Raw genomic sequence first — 16970 nt, forward strand, 5'->3', positions numbered from 1 at the left:
AGGGGATCTAACCCTTTCCTTTATAGCACTCTATAAGGTTAGTGCTATGCACATATGATCGCATGATGGTGCTATGCACACGTGATCACATGATGTTGAGCGTGAACTCTCAACACCTTCCCTCAAGATCAACATCATGAAGTAGGCCTTCCCTCAAGATGATGATTTTGGGGAATCAAAGAAGAACTGAGCATTACATTCCATCACATGAAAAATGCATATTCCTGTGTTAATCTCCTAGTCTCATGATCTCCAACATAGTCACTGTCATAGTATCCATGCAACCGTGGATGACTTCCTCTGTATTCTATCCCAAACTGTCTTGTACCTCTGATGTATCTCAAGACTCTTTTGGCTGCATTCCAGTGAGACTGTTTTGGATTTGCCATAAACTGTGCTAGTGAGCTTACTGCATAACAAATATCTGGCCGTATGATTGTCAAATATATAAGAGATCCAATGAGTTGCATGTAGTATCTATCATTGACTGTAGGCTTTTCTGAATCTTTAGTAAGTTTCAAACTCTGTTCCATGGGAGTGGCTACCATCTACAAATCTGCCATATGAAACTTCATTAGGAGACTGTCAACATACTTGAGCTGACTCATGAATGTGCTATCTGAATCTCTCCACAACTCAATTCCAAGACAATAGTGCATAAGTCCAAGACCTTTAATGTCGAACTCTATAGATTAGTCTTGTTTCAATTTTTTGATGAAGCTATCCTTGCTTCCTGTCACAATCAGATCATCTACGTACAAAAGTGAAATAGTAATGTCTTCCCCTTGAACTTTGTACTAGAGAGTATGATCTACATTGGACTTCATGTATCCTAGATTAGCAAAATACTTGTCAATTCTGCTGTACCAACTTCAGGGTGCTTGCTTTGAGCCGTAGAGACTTTTCTTGAGATGCTTTGTATCTTTGAATACTGCCATCTGGATTGCACTTCACTTTGTATACCCATTTGTTTGCTATGGCCTTCTTTCCTGGTGGAAGGTCACATAATTCCCAAGTATTATTCTTATACAAAGCATCCATTTCTTCATTCATAGCAGTTTGCCATTCTGGCTTATCTACTACATCTTCGAAGTACACTGGCTCGTCTGTAGCCATGATGGTAGTCATAAGAGCATAGTTGGTGGTTTCCACCTGAATTGCTTTGCCTTTTTGAGCATATCTCAATCTAGCTGGAGGTCTGCTTTCCCTAGTAGACTGTCTGAGCTGCTATGGCTCTGCTTGGGGTGTTGCTGGCAATTCTTACTCTTCTTCATCAACCTGTTCTGTACATGACTGTGAAGTCGATGCTTCTATCTCCTATGTAGGTGAGGTTTTCCATTCTAATTCCTCATCAAAGATTACATTGAGAAAACATGTGTACCTCAGGATCTGTGGAGCGCTCTAGGGTGGATGAAACCTATGTGGAAACATGATGAAGAGAGTGTTCATTACATGTACCTCAAGTCAATTAGGTTCCAAGATAGATTAGCTTCGAGTCATAAATAGAATCTTGAGTGAGTGCATTTCTCTTCTCAATGTGTATTCAACAATACATGGTAGGACTCTTATATAGAGAGTGACCTTTGAATAGTCAACACATGTGGGATCTTCTGATCTAGATCTCTCCTTGTGGATATCCTCAATCCACATCTCCACATCATGTAGTCCAAATCCTAGGGTGGCTGCTTTGATTCTTTCCTATACCATACCTTAGCCTCTAATTATGTGCTCATGGCACCACAACTCTCAATACCTCCCTTTGGTGCCATGATCCTTTGGCTACTGCAAGGTGGCCATATGTGAGTTACAAATGCATCACCTCCCCTTAGTGCATGCATTGCTACTTAAGGTGGTCAAGTTTGGTTTACATGTCAATACCTTTCCTGGGTGCTTTCATAGCTACTCTCAGGTGGTCAGGCTTGATTTACAAAACATGTGGGTTGAAGGTGGCAAGGATTTTGCTTTTCAATGCTTCATGTCGATGGCATTCGCTTCTTCGCTTGACATAGCTTGATGCATGATGCTTTGTTCTTCCATGTGCCTTAATGCTTTATGTGTGGATGCCATGTTCTATGCTATGGTCATCTCATGCACTTGTGCTTTCGGCATGCTTTTGGCGTTCATGTGTTGATTTGTCATTTGTTGCAAAGGTCTTACCAATTGATTTCTTTCAATATTCGTAGTGTCTAATTGCTAACAATGATTCTGATCTGACAGGCACGTAGAGCTCGAAAAGACGATCACTTTTCCTTTTAGAGCATGTGCAAATTCCTCCTAGATTGCAAGTTACTCCTTGTCGAAGTTTTTGTGAAGAAGAGGGGGCCTTGATGACGTGGCTTGGCGTTCACATGTTGCTTACAAGCTGTGCTGGGCAAGGGGTGACTGTGCTGAGGTGGCACTTGGTGATGTGGTAGTTAACCAATCTTGAACCTAAACTTAACCATGGTTTAGTGTAGGTTGCTTGACCAATGACCAAACCCAGGGTGGCCTGACTCAACCATGATCCAACCCTATCTACCAATGACCACACCTTGGCTAACCAAGGTTAACTGTACTTAGCCAAGGTAAAGACTTATCCTACCACATGTCAATCTTAGGCAACCTTGGAGAAAACCTTTGAAAAGAGTTTGCAACAGAGATGTGAAAATATCTGTGACCTCCGTGAAGAGGATGAGTTGTGAAGACCTCACATTGAAAGCCTTTAACATATGGCTAGTTGGAGCACAGTAGCTATCGTGTGCATGTGGAGGCAAGTTTGCTGGTGTGGGTCCTGCCCATTTGGAGAAGTAAGAGCCGGTCGCTTTAGAGTTGTGAGGGAGCTCTATGGAGGTTGATAGGAGCTCGCGGGAGCTTGGAGCACGTTTTGGAGATGCCGATGGCACAGCTATAGATCTGCAGAGCTCATGGAGAGGCTGTTGCTGTCGTTGGAGATTAGGAGCCAATTGAGCGTGGGCTGGCGTCATTTGGAGAAGGCTCGTTGGCTGTGGTAGAAGTAAGGGTTTACCGCACAAGGCTTGTTGGTCTGTGGATGCCGCAACTGAGCTACTGCTCTGTGAGCCAGGAGTCACTGGGCTTGTAGCATATGGAGGCATCGGGTTGGCTTTTAGAGGTGCAAGAGCGGTGGTCATTGTTGCAGCTGGAGCATGACCTCCGTTTGGTTGACTGGAGCTTCTATGTGTCGACGGTGGCTTGGTCTTAGTGTGGACATTTGTTGATATGTGGTCTACGCAAGAGAGGGAGCAGCCCGTAGGTGCTGAGAATAGTCTATTTGCTACGTTTAATGGCTAGCTCAGACTAAGCCAGTGAATGCTAGGGCAAAGCATCTTGAGTTCTGCACAGCCCGTAGGGAGTCGTTGCTTTGCATGAGCTCATTGTTTGCTGAAGGTGATTGATGGCATTGGAGTAGTGGTGGCGAGGGCATTGTTTGTCAAGATTCGACTGTGGTAATTACGCTTGGGTGAGTCTTGTAGGAGACTTTGGACGAGCTGCTAGAGTAGGTGCTATAGGAGGAGCCGTTACTCACGTAGGTTCTTTTGCTTTTGGAGCTATTGTCTGCTGCATTCCCATTTGTGGATGCTTAGGCTGAGGAAGCGACTAGGCTGCAGATATGGAGCTATGGGGCGGCACACATTGGGAGCCAGATATGGCAGTTGAGCCTGGGAGTAGAAGTTGGAAGGCTTTGTGGTGGCCACCCATGTTATTTGGAGGTTGGCATGTCAAGACAGAGCTTGCAAAGATATCTTCTTGGCTAGCTGATGGGCTTGCACAGATAGCGCTTGGTGGCTTCAAGGCTAGAAGCCGTGGCTGGTCGACTAATTGATTTGGAGCACTGGGGATGACAATAGATAGGAAAATTTTCTCAAAGCTCTCAACAAACTGAACAATTAGAGACTCTCTTTCTCACAATCTCTCTTTAAGAAGAAGAAGAAGAACAACTCCTCATAGATCTATCTCACAAAATAGATGTATAAAAGAAATGAACTCTCTCTCTCTCTTATCAAGAATGACAGAAATATCTCAAAGCAGTGAACAGAATTTTCATTCAATGGATGGAATTCTCTCAATCTAAAAACTAAAACTAACCTAGGAGAAAGCATGTGCTCCTAAGGCAAGCCTACAACTAATCTAGGAGACTAGACCTAAGCTCTGATACCATGAGAAAACATGTGTACCTCAGGATCTGTGGAGCGCTCTAAGGTGGATGAAACTTGTGTGGAAACATGATGAAGAGAGTGCTCATGACATGTACCTCAAGTCAATTAGGTTCCAAGATAGATTAGCTTGGACTCATAAATAGAATCTTGAGTGAATGCATTTCTCTTCTCAATGTGTATTCAACAATACATGGTAGGCCTCTTATATAGAGAGTGACCTTTGAATAGTCAACACATGTGGGACCTTCCGATCCACATCTCTCCTTGTGGATATCCTCAATCCACATCTCCACATCATGTAGTCCACATCCTAGGGTGGCTACTTTGATTCTTTCCTATACCATACCTTAGCCTCTAATTATGTGCTCATGGCACCACAACTCTCAATATACATCTTTGGAGATAATGACCTTGCAATTGATGGGATCATACAATTTATATGCTTTGCTTTCTCACTGTAGCCAACCATGATGCATTTGCGTGACTTCGCATCCAATTTTTTGCGATGATCATCATGTATGTGGGCATATGCTATGCAACCAAATATGTGGAGATGCCCAATGTGTGGCTTGTGTCCAGTGAATGCTTCATAAGGAGTCATACCATGTATCAGTTCTGATTAAGCAAGTAGTTTGCTATAGCTATTGCTTCTGCCCAATACTGATTCAAAAGATGCTTTTCACTAAGCATTGCCCTAGCATTGTCTGCTAAAGTCCCATTCTTCCTTGCAGCTCTTGCATTCTGTTGAGTAGTATTTGCATATGTGAATTGTCTTCATATGCCGTGACTTCTGCAAAAGTTCATGAATGCTGAAGACATGTATTCACCTCCTCTATTTGATCTCATGACCTTGATCTTTCTGCCTATCTGGTTTTCTACCATGGCTTTGAATTCTTGAAATCTGGAAAACACTTCAGATTTCTCTTTCAGAAAGTAGATCCAACAATATCTACTGTAGTAGTCGATGAAAGTCAAGTAGTAAAGTGAACCATTGATGCTGTGGGTCTAAGCATAACCCCATAGATCTGTATGAATTAAATCAAGAATACCTCATGCACGAGAGGTACTTCTGCCAAAGTTGGTTCGCTTTTGTTTGCCAAAGCAGCATACTTCATAAACTTTTCCAAGAAACTATAGCTTCTGAATCCCAATTGCCATATTCTGATTCCTGAGATCTAACAAGTACTTGAGATTAACATGACCATATCTCTTGTGCCATTTTGTAGATAGTGGCATCTATTGCGGTTGAGCTAACATGGCATGCTTATCTGGTACTGTAGCTAGCATTCTGTATAAGCGTCCTTCCTTGACACCTTTTGCTACTACTGACATCTTTTGGATTTATCTCTGATAGTGCATTCATCACCGTCGAAGATGACTCGATAATTGTGTTCCGTCATTTGACCTACTGACAAGAGGTTCTTTTTGAGCTTCAGAACATAGAGCACATCTTTCACTAATCCTTTTGTACCAATGAAATTGTTCATAGGGATAACACCTGTCCCTTGAACCGGATTCGGTGTATTATCTGCTGTGTAGATGACATTTTTTTGACCTTCTAGTGGCTTCATTTCTGTGAACCATTCCTGATGATTTGTCATGTGAGATGATGCACCACTATTGATGTACCAATGATCTTGTTCCACTTGGTCGACTTGATAGCTGAAATCCTCTTTGGGATTGTAATCAGTGTCTGGGTACACTTGTCTGGGTACACTGTATCAGTCTGATGCATTTCCTCACTTGCAAGAAACATATTACCATGTTCATTTGCAAAATGATTGCGACTAGAATGTCCATCATGATGCTTTCCTCTGCCTCAAAAATTCCCTCGATTACTGCTGTGGATTGACCGCCTTGGTCGTATTGCTTCTTGCGGAAATCTCTTTCATAGTGTCCAAACTTGTGACAATAGTTGTACTGAATGTTTGACACATTGGTGGATGCATTCCCTCGTCCTTGAAATCTTCCTTGGTTGGAATGATTTTCTCTTTGCTGATTCTGATGTTGCTAAGGATGATGTTGATGCTAATGCTGATGTTGACTTTGATTTTGTTGCTGATGATGACCACTTCTCTGATATGATCTACCTCTGCCTCTGCCTCTGCCTCTGCTTCTGTGTGAAGCTATGAAAGCTTGATCATTAGAATGACCTTTTCGTGCTTGAATTGCATGAGTCCTAAGTTCTTCACCAAGTAGGACTGCTGACTAAAGTTCTTCCAGTGTCAAAATTTGCCATTGAATGGCAATACTCTAGACTAGATTCTTGTATCCCTCTCCTAGTCTACTCAGGATTACTTGAACCATTTCTGTGAGGTTCATAGTCTCTCCTGCTGCTGCAAGTTGATTGTTGTAGTCTTTTATGCAGAGTACATAAGCATGACCGGTTTTACTACTGTTGCAAAAACTCTGGTTGATTTAGTTTCTCAGTATGAGAATTCTAGATGTGTTCTTGTACTCGTAGAGAGCTGCAAACATATCCCATGCTTCTTTCAATGTCTTGACTGTGTTGAGCTGTCCTAGCATGACATCTTGCACATTCTGCTTGATCAGATGATAGGCGTACTTGTCTTTCTTATCCCATTCTGCCTGAGCTCGGGCAATGGCAAGATCTGCTATTAGTGTGAAAACTGTTTGTGTAGTTGTAGATCTCGTTGCCGGTGTTGTGACAACAGGTGGAGTAGAGCTACTGGTGGCCGGATCGTCCAATGGTCTAGGTGTAGACCCATTGACATACTCCCATTTGTCTTGAAGTACAAGAATGGTCTCCATTTGGTATTTCCATGTACCGTAATTGGAGTTGTCTAACTTAGCAAATGCCTCCAGATTGAGGTTGCTAGTCGTAGACATGGTGCAAGAAATGTACTCAAAAGTGTCATGAAAATCTCTGTATGAATCAACAGCAAATACACTGACTGTGCCAAGTAAAATCTTTGAACCGTCGGTGAAGATAGAACTACAATATATAAAATCTGATCTGTATTACAAGGCTTGTGGCAATGATGCTGGGAATAGCCAAGAGGCTTTACAAGGCTGAAATGATGTGCACAATGCCGTGAGATAGCCAAATAGGCTCTACAATGGTGGCATGTGTGTGTGAAATTAAGTGCTATCTACCCACTGAAACAATCTGCAATGTCTCTGTACTCTCTGAAGTTTGCTCACTGAACGATGAATGTAAGGTTTCAGGTAATGTAATGATGTGAAACCGTATGTGAGCATATGGACTGACTCCGAGTAGGTACTAGTCAAAGAATTTTGGGCATGGCTTAGATTGGCAACTTGGGGAAATTCAAAGCATCCCCTTTATGGCGATCTAGTCTACTCTGATCTAGATCTATATCAATCTTCGATCGATGAAAGAACATCAAATAATTCCTTTCTTTTGTTCTTTTTAAGTGCTGGGTCAAATGCGTCAATGTAGAGGCAAATGTGCGTGAAGGAAGTGGTTTTGTGTGGCAAGGCTCAAATGTGAGTGTAACTTGCACCGAAATGTACACATGATGTGACAAGCACGTAGAGCACAAAAAATCAAGTGACTTTCCTTTTTGGAGCGCCCTCAAATTCTTCCTGGATCAAGAGATACGACTTGATCTAGGTGGAGGGGCAAAAGGAGTGCAATGGTGCTCAATGATGATGTGTCACTATGGGTCACATGCAATGATGACGTGGCATTGTGCCTAGCAAGAGGTGTGCCAGTGGAGCCCTATGCTGAGGTAGTAGGAGTGGTCACATATAGTGACTGTGGAGCACTATGTGTGCCTGCAGAGGTCCAGTGTGCCACGTCGCACAAATGGTGTGGTAGATGATGATGTCAGTAAAGGTGATGTGGCACTAGTGATGTGGCTATGTTGATGTGGCAATTAACATGGCAATGTTGACATGGCAGTTGTGACATGGCAGTGATGTTGATGTGGTAGATAGAGTGCCACATGGTTGGTCACAAGCACACACACATATTTAAATATGCCTTTTACCTTGGTCAAATTTATCCATAACAGTTCCCCCCCCAGGCAAGGAATGCACAGCATGTCCATGCCTGGGACCATCACGCACAAAGAAGGGCTTGAGATAATGCTTGTTGATCACCTTCTTGCCATATGGCTCATGTAGACTTGTATGGACCCATTGCTATGTTCCTTGATGACTTTGTATGGACGGGTCCACAATGGAAGGAACTTTTTATACATTTGGTGGTCCAATCTGTTATCAAAGCATAGCACAACATCCCCCTCAGCAAAGTGTCTTTCCCATCTCTTGCGAATCTTAGCATCCAAGTGGGCCTTTTGTTGGTTCTTTTGGATCTCTGTTTGATGTAGTGCAAGGTGTCGGGTTTCATCTAACTTCTCAAGTTGTACCAACCTGGCCTCTACATGTTCATCTTCTGTCATCCTCTATTCTCGTGCCAACAATCTCAAGGCCGGAATCTCTATCTCTAGTGGTAAAACTACCTCAGTACCGTACACCAACTCAAAAGGAGTGTGGCATGTAAACATTTTATGGGTGATGTTGTAAGCCCACACGGCTTCAGTGACCTTTTGATCCCACTGGCTCCTATTCCTTGTGGCCATTTTCCCATGGATTTACAAAGGAGGCCGTTGGTCCGCTCCGTTTGTCCCATGGATGCTGGATAATAGATGCTAGAAGTGCGATGATCAATACCCATGCAATCCATGAGCAACTCCACTGCTTCATTTAAGAATGGACTCCCATGGTCAGATACTATTTCCATGGGTGTCCCAAACCTTGTGCAGATACGTTCAAATATGAAATTTGAAACTGCCTTACCATTTGCAGTGGGGAGGGCAATAGCTTCAGCCCACTTAGTGACATACTGAGTGGCTACCAAAAGATGCTTCTTTTTGCGGGTAGTCATGGGCAGGGGCCCAACAAAATCTATTCCCCACTTCTGAAATGGATGGATGGACATCACTGGATGATTTTGCCCAGGACACAAATCCTTCCTACCAAAGAATTGACATGATTCATAAGTTTTGCAATACATAGTGACATCCTTGAACAAGGTCGGCCAATAGTACCTAGCTGTATAGTCACTGGCATAATGGCCTCCACAAAATCCATCATGATAACGCTTCAATACCTTAGGTACTTCATCTGCATCAATGGCCCATCTTAGTACCTCATCCATGCCTTGACAGTACAACACCCCATCAAAGAGAGTGTAGCACCTACTATCTCTACGGATCCTCTTTCTCTCATAGCTAGTACTTTCTAGAGGAAAGGAGAAAGCGGTTAGAAATCTGTAGATACCACCATACCATGATCCCCAACTTCTATGGCTACTACAAGGGTTACATCGAGGCACTCCTCTAAATTCTTCTTAGCTGTATAGTCACTGGCATAATGTCCTCCACAAAATCCATCATGATAAAATTTCAATACCTTAGGTAATTCATCTGCATCAATGGCCCATCTTAGTACCTCATCCATGCCTTGACAGTACAACACCCCATCAAAGAGAGTGTAGTGCCTACTATCTCTACGGATCCTCTTTCTCTCATAGCTAGTACTTTCTAGAGGAAAGGAGAAAGCGGTTAGAAATCTGTAGATACCACCATACCAGGATCCCCAACTTCTATGGCTACTACAAGGGTTACATTGAGGCACTCCTCTAAATCAATCAAAGCATTCTTCAAGTTGGAACAACCCCCTTTTACAATTTTGAAAGAAAAATCATATTTTTATAAAACTGCCAATCGTTTGGCCAACCGGCCCATGGGATTTGGTGATTGAAGAACCTGTTTTGCAAGACCATTGCTAGAGATTATAATGAAGGACTTTCCAGCCACATAATGCTTAAATTTCTCAATGCAGAACACCAAAGACAAGGCATGCTTGTTAACCTCAGAGTAGCGTCATTCAGTTTCAAGCAATTGTCGAGAAGCAAATCGGACGGGATACATGAACTGATCCTCCCCTTGCTGGAGAAGAATACCCACCAAAGTGTGCTCACCAAACCCAGGATTAATATAGAAAGTCTTTGACCAATCAGGATTGCATGGAATGGGTTCTGAAGCTAGAGCACTCTTGATTTGTACAAACCCATGATCACAATCCTCATCCCAAGAGAAATCAACCCCATCTTTTAATAACGTAGTCATGGGTCACGTCAAAGTAGCATATTGATCAATGAAGCGGCGATAGTATCCTGCTAGATTGACAAAGGAGCATACCTGACGTTTCATTGTTGGTGGGGAGAGCTTGAGGATAGCTTCTACCTTCTTGGGGTCAGGCTTGACGCCCTTGAATGAGACAATATGTCCCAGTAACCTCCCTTGAGTGGTTTCAATGGTGCATTTTTCAGGGTTGAGGCTACCATTTGCATCATTGACCCTTTGGAAGGCCAACCTAACCTTCATGACGTGCTCCTTCCATGCTGAGAATATATAGAAATCATCTAAAAACACGTCCAAGAAAACCCCCAAATAAGGAGCAAACACCATCTGCATAAATCTTTGAAAGGTAGCATGAACATTGGTGAGGCCAAATGGCATTACTTTGAATGCAAACATCCCCCAGGCTGTGGCAAATGTGGTTTTAAGCACATCCTCCTCGGCAATTCTAATTTGATAAAACTTGAAGTTACCATCACAGAAAGTATACATCTCATGACCACTTATCTTCTCAAGAATGAGGTCTTGAAAGGGTAGAGGATGATGGTTCCTCTTGGTGGCCGCATTGAGTTTCTTATAATTGATGCAGACTCGCCACTTGTTGTTTTTCTTTGGGGTGACTACCACTGGTGAAACCCATTCAGTATTGTGAACTGGGATAATAAACCCAACTTCTACAAGCTTCCGTAACTCTGAGTGCAAAGCGTCACTCTGTAGGGTCCCTAACCTCCGATATTTTGGAGCCACTAGCTTAGCATCAAGCTTCAGCTCTATCTTGTGTTTTATGGCAGTCACATGGCGAAGGTGGTGGTAGCTAGTTGCGAAGAGGTTAGGGAAAACTTTGAACATTTCTAGGAACTCGTCTTCCTTGCTTGGAGTGAGGTTTGGGGAGAGCATAGATTCAAGCTGTTGAGGACTATCTGTTACCTTTTTCACAGGTGGTGGGGTTGGAGACACCCCCATCATGTAAACTTCTTCCTCCGAGAACTCCTCCCCCCCATCCGAATCTTCCATTGATTCAGACACCGAGGATGAGAGAGTATCACTATCCTGCTCCTCTTCTTCTTTTGGTTCAGTGGCACCTCGTTGCATTGGGATCTTCTCCTTTGAAGCACCAAAAGACATGTGTCCTATCTTCCAATAGCTGACTGCATCACTCTTTCTCAACCACGGTCTCCTGAGTATGGCTGGGTAACTCTTGCTTGTATCTTCAATGTCCACTACATAGAAATTGATGGTGGTGGTCAACCCATTGACAGTGATGGGTAAATCCTCAATGACTCCTAGGGTGGCGAGTCGTCAATCATCTGCTACCTTGATTCAAGTGGAGGAGCGCCTTGTGCATTTCAAATTCAACTTCTTCATGATACAAGGCACCATGATATTACATGCAACTCCCCCATCAACACACACACTTCTGACACAGCAATTATCTATGATGACGTCTACTATATGCGGGTGCCGATTTACTTCTTCAGAGATAGAAGAAATCTCTCATACCTTTCCCTTTTTCTTGTTCCTTTTTGTTGAGAGCCCTTGCTGCAGCTCACGTCTCACCTTAGGGCTTAATGCTATTAGTTGAGGAAGCGTGATGCTCAAAGACCAATGAGCAAGGTCCTAAATGACCGAATAGTCTTCTTGCCCTAAGTTGATAGGAAAATCTAAAGGCGACCACTTACTCCTACGAGATCTTTTAGTCTTCTCTCTTGGTGGGCCTGCCATCTTAGCATTTGAGGGCTCTAAGGACACCTTCTTCCTAGGGTAGTGGCGGTCCTGGAGAGGGGTCCGAGGTGGCACGACTTCTCTTCCCGAGGTCAAGGACCTCTACGTTAGAATTCTCGGTGCCTGATCCACCTAGAAGATTCACCTTTGGAATATTGGGACATTCGGTGTGATAATGACCCTTCTGGTGGCACTCATAGCACACGACATTGGCACGTTCTCTTTGAGGGCAATTGGCTTGATTTTTGATGCCTACCACCTCAAGCCAAATATCATTTAGGACCTTGGCTAGGTCATTGACTCTGAGTTCTTTAGCAAGAGGGGCCAAGGGAGTAGGAAGGAGGAGGGCTTGTCGGCGAGGCTGGGGAAATCTTCCAGGTGGAGGGTGAGGATATACACCTTGTTGAGGGTAAGCATCTAAGGGAGGACCATACATTTCAAGTGGAGGCAGTGGGTACATCCCTGATGGGGGGTACGGGTATGCCCCTAAGTTGGACTCCCCAAGTTGTTGTTGCAAAAAATTGAGGGGGTTGCGAAGGGACAACCGTCTTCTTTGAAGCGGGGTCAGACTGAACTTTATGAAACTTTTGAGCAATCTCATGTGCTAGCGCCATGGTTTCTGGATTTTCCCATTTAAGCTTGAGGCAGAATTTGTCACTTGCTCCTACTACAAGGAATCCCAGCACATGCTAAGTCATTCTAGCTCAAAATCCAGTGTTGTCCTCCTGCATGGTAATTAAATGGTCCAGGAGCGCGGCCGCTCGATCCACATATCAATGTGCCATCTCACCTTCTGACTACTTCAAGTTTGCCACCTGCAGGTACACATTCTCCGGCTCCTCTTCTTTGCTAAAATACTCGATCATAGCTGCTATCAACCTCGGCCAACTTTGGCAAACATCTTCGGCCTGCTTCTCATACCACACTTGAGCCATACCCTCTAGAAATGTGGGAAGAACCAACAACCATCTATCTTCAGTAAGAAAGTTGAGAGAAACACAACAGCGCTTGAAGGCCACAAGATACTCACTTGGATTTTCTTCAATCCGACCACAGAACATTGGAATGTCAGCCATGCTTGAAAAATGGAAAAGAGAGAGGTGAAATGAGGCTTATCTATTGGCAAACAATGGAAAGAGGTAGCTTGAACTAAAAATCTGGTGAAGATACATCCACAAAGCACACATAGGTAGGGTAGGGTGTGACTAGTGTGTATTGTGAAACACTATACGGTAAGAATCTTCAGCATAGAATAGCTCATAGACAATCTTAAAAGGACCAACCCTTATTGGTTGAGACATGATATTGCATCCATCTTTACAGGCGAGGGTTAGAAACACGGCATTGCATGAGGTTGTTCATCAAGGCAAACAAGAATGCCATGACAAATGTCAACAGTTGGAGAGCTTGCACATCACCTTCAACTTCTTCCCGTTCTTGTGGTCGCCATACTATTTCTTCAAGGGGTGTGCGATTTGGCATCCTTCTTTTGAGTAATGTCCTTAAGGACCTTTTTGATGTTGTTCCAAAGTTGGTAAACTCGTATCAAAGATGCACAACACTGAGTTTCATGATGACCACAACCTTTGCATTCTTTACAAATGATCACCCTCATTCGTGGCTTGCGGCTTTGTTGGGAAAGTTCTTCCACTCATTTTATGCGTGATTGAAGTACAAGCTTCATGTGCCAAGAAATAAGCAACTAAATTTTGAGCTTGAGGTATATGCTAAATTTTTACCTCTTCAAATTGTTTGCAAAGTTCCAATGCTTGTTGATGTTGTGGAACCAAGCCTTCGCTCTGCACCTTCCACCTTCTGCTAACTTGTTCACACACGAGTTGATAATATCCTTGCATCTCAAGTTTCTTGATGTGATGTTCTTGCACCTTTTGTAGCCTAAAAATGAGTGTCGAGTACTCAGCTTGGTCACAAGTACTTGCAGGTGCAGACTTGCTATAACAATACACCTCACCCCCCAGTGAAGTGAGCTTCACACCTACACTAGCAGCCTTAGTCGAAGGTTTGTATGCTCCATCAAATTGAAGGATCCAAGATGTCATTACACCAAGACTAAAATCCGGGCATCCCAGGTTTCTCAGTAGTCCAAGATAGGTAGAAGGAGGGGGTGGGGAGAATTCAATACTTGAGCAAGATGTTCCATGCCAAATAAACTTACAATCCTTTGTTGATAGTTTATCTTTCGACCAAAAAGAATTACAACTTGAAGCTCAAAATGTGGCACAAAGGGTTGATTAGGTACAAAGGGACTCCTTGGTCGAAACATTACCAACCATAGCCAAGCCCTAGAAACTGTTGTAGTCAGGTCGAGAAGAAATTGTTTAAGATGAGCTTATCCACAGGAATTAATAAGCAGATGCACCAAATCTCCCCCCAAGCTTGTGGATCATCCCACCCTTGGAAGAATGTCACCCTTTTAATGACCTCTGATGCAGCAAGTAGCTCGATCACCGCACAATGAGTAGAACTAGAATCAAAGCCCTCTGAGTGTATCAATAGGTCTTCACCTTGAATTATCCATGGTGTATCATCCCACCCGTCGTCTCCTCAAGCAATGCATTGTACAATTAGTTGTTGAAGATCAACATGAAGATGAAGGAAGAGATCTCGCCAATTGGTAGTTGTAATGAGCAGAGGACCAAGCGCCAAATCCTTGAACCTGTCGAGAAGTGACATAAATATCCACCCTCCTTGTGTGGCGTGCATACTTAAAAAAATTTCAAAATCTACAATCTAGTACGAGATATGGATGGAGCACATGAAGTGTACTTTTTCTTTTTATAGCAAGATGAAACTCCCTACGGTTAGAGAGTTACAGTTCATGAGATTTCAAGATATAAGCAATATCATTACACTTTAATCACTTCCTATTTGCTGGCCCATTGGTAAGTCTTCCTTTTGTGAATGGGGAGATCTTGGCTTCAATTCCCACTCCTTAATAAAAAGGAGAGGAGAGGAGAAGAGAAAGAGAAGAAGAAGAGGATAGAGGGGCGTGAGGTCTATTGCAGATGCACAGGAACAGTTTTGTAAACTCACAGGTTGGATGCGCAAGGACAGTTTTGACGCGCGGACGACCAGAAGACGTGATGCACAAGAACAGTTTTGCAAACGCATAGATTGGATGCGCAAGAACAGTTTTAATGCGTGGATGACCAAAAGATGCACAGTGCGCACGTAAGACAATGGGGATACACGTGTGACCAGTAGACGTGCAAATGCATGCACAGGAACCTAGAAGATGAGCAGGAACCGTGAGCAAAAGGCATGCAGGTTGGAGACGCAAAAATAGAGAAGTTTTGCAACCGCAGAGATGGAGAACCGCAAGCAGAAGACACGTAGATTAGAGGCACAGAATTAGAGAACCAAACACAAAAGATGCCGCAGAATCGCACATAGTCGTAGGAGTAACAGATGTCAACGGACGGATTGTATGCCACTAGTCATGGAGACTTCGTATCCCAGCAGCCACACCAATTCTATTAACTAGAAAAATAAATCAAGGCATGAGGCTTGACGCTAGGCATGGCGACGCCCGAGAGCCATAGAAGAAAAGGAAACGTGAGGGGAGAAGCATTAACATGGGTGGGGAAAAGGGATTAAGAGGGGTGGAAATGAAGAGGAGGACTATGGCACAAGGGGGAAAGGAGAGGGGGAAGAGAAGCATGTACATGATGGGAGGTGGAATGTAGAGATGGAGACATCAAGGAAAGAGAGTCATGCTTTATTTGAAAGGAAGGATGGGGAAATCAAAGTACTAAATAGCTAGGTGGCTTTACAAGAATGAGCGTGTCCCATCAAGGAATAGCCCCCTCCTTTTATAGCCAAAAGAGGGGGTCTCTCCCAATAAATGCATCCTTCCACATGCATGGTGTGTGTGGAGGAATCTCGCATGTGGGCTAGGTGGATACGCACCCTCAATTGTATGCGACAACCCTTTGCCTCATTTTCCCACATAAATCAAACCCCATATCCCAAGTCTAAGATACTCCCTTGGTCTCTCCCCAATTTTATAATACGTTCAAACATCTAGGAGGACAAGTGGAGGACTATCCTACTTTCCCCATTATTTAACTTGCACTCTTGGACTATCGACACCCCCCCCACATGGGCCTATCCTACATGGAGGGAATAATCCAATATAATATCCATCTCCAGCTATTTTATATTACTTCTCCCATGGTCCTTGGGCCATGTCTCACTAAATGCAGGCATGGGACCGCCTAGGTGGAGGGGTGGCACATGGAGGAACCATGCCACCTTAACATTTTATAATACTACTACCATGGATTATGTACAACACCTCTTATGGGTCCTCTTACGTGGAAGGGTGGTACATGGTCATGCCCTACCACCTCAACCCTAGGCCCTATGTACACCATATTGTATTATACTATTGCCACACATACAAGCACACACACATATTTATGCCTTTTACCTTGGTCAAATTTATCCATAACTCTGTGTGTGTGTGTGTGTGTGTGTGTGTGTGTGTGTGTGTGTGTGTGTGTGTTTGACTAATATATCCAATATGCATCAGAATTTCCAATGGTCATTTGTTCTTTTGGTATGTTGCTCCATATGGTCTAGCTGGCTACCATACATTATTGTTGGTAATGTAAATTTTATAGTAGTTAAAACTTTACATTGTGTTTTGAAGCATCTTTTAATTTGTCATGTTTTTAGACATGTCAATGTTGTAATTACCAATTACTATTTTATATACGTTCTTATTTGTAATTTGTAGATTATATTGCCATAAGAATGTAATAAACATTTTGATCTAAAATGTTTGGGGTATTATCCGCTCTCAGTGTACCAAGTCTTTGGGCTTGGAGTTTATCTCCAAGGGCGTAACTATCTTTGGAGCTGACCTGGGTCCTGATAAAGCTACTCTTTGGGATGTGATCAGATATGCCACTCTCCATAGAATCTAGTCAGCCCG

This window comes from Dipteris shenzhenensis, chromosome 1, assembly GCF_047967505.1.
Source record: "Dipteris shenzhenensis isolate YYH24624 ecotype China chromosome 1, Dip_SZ_1.0, whole genome shotgun sequence".
Lineage (NCBI taxonomy): Eukaryota > Viridiplantae > Streptophyta > Polypodiopsida > Gleicheniales > Dipteridaceae > Dipteris > Dipteris shenzhenensis.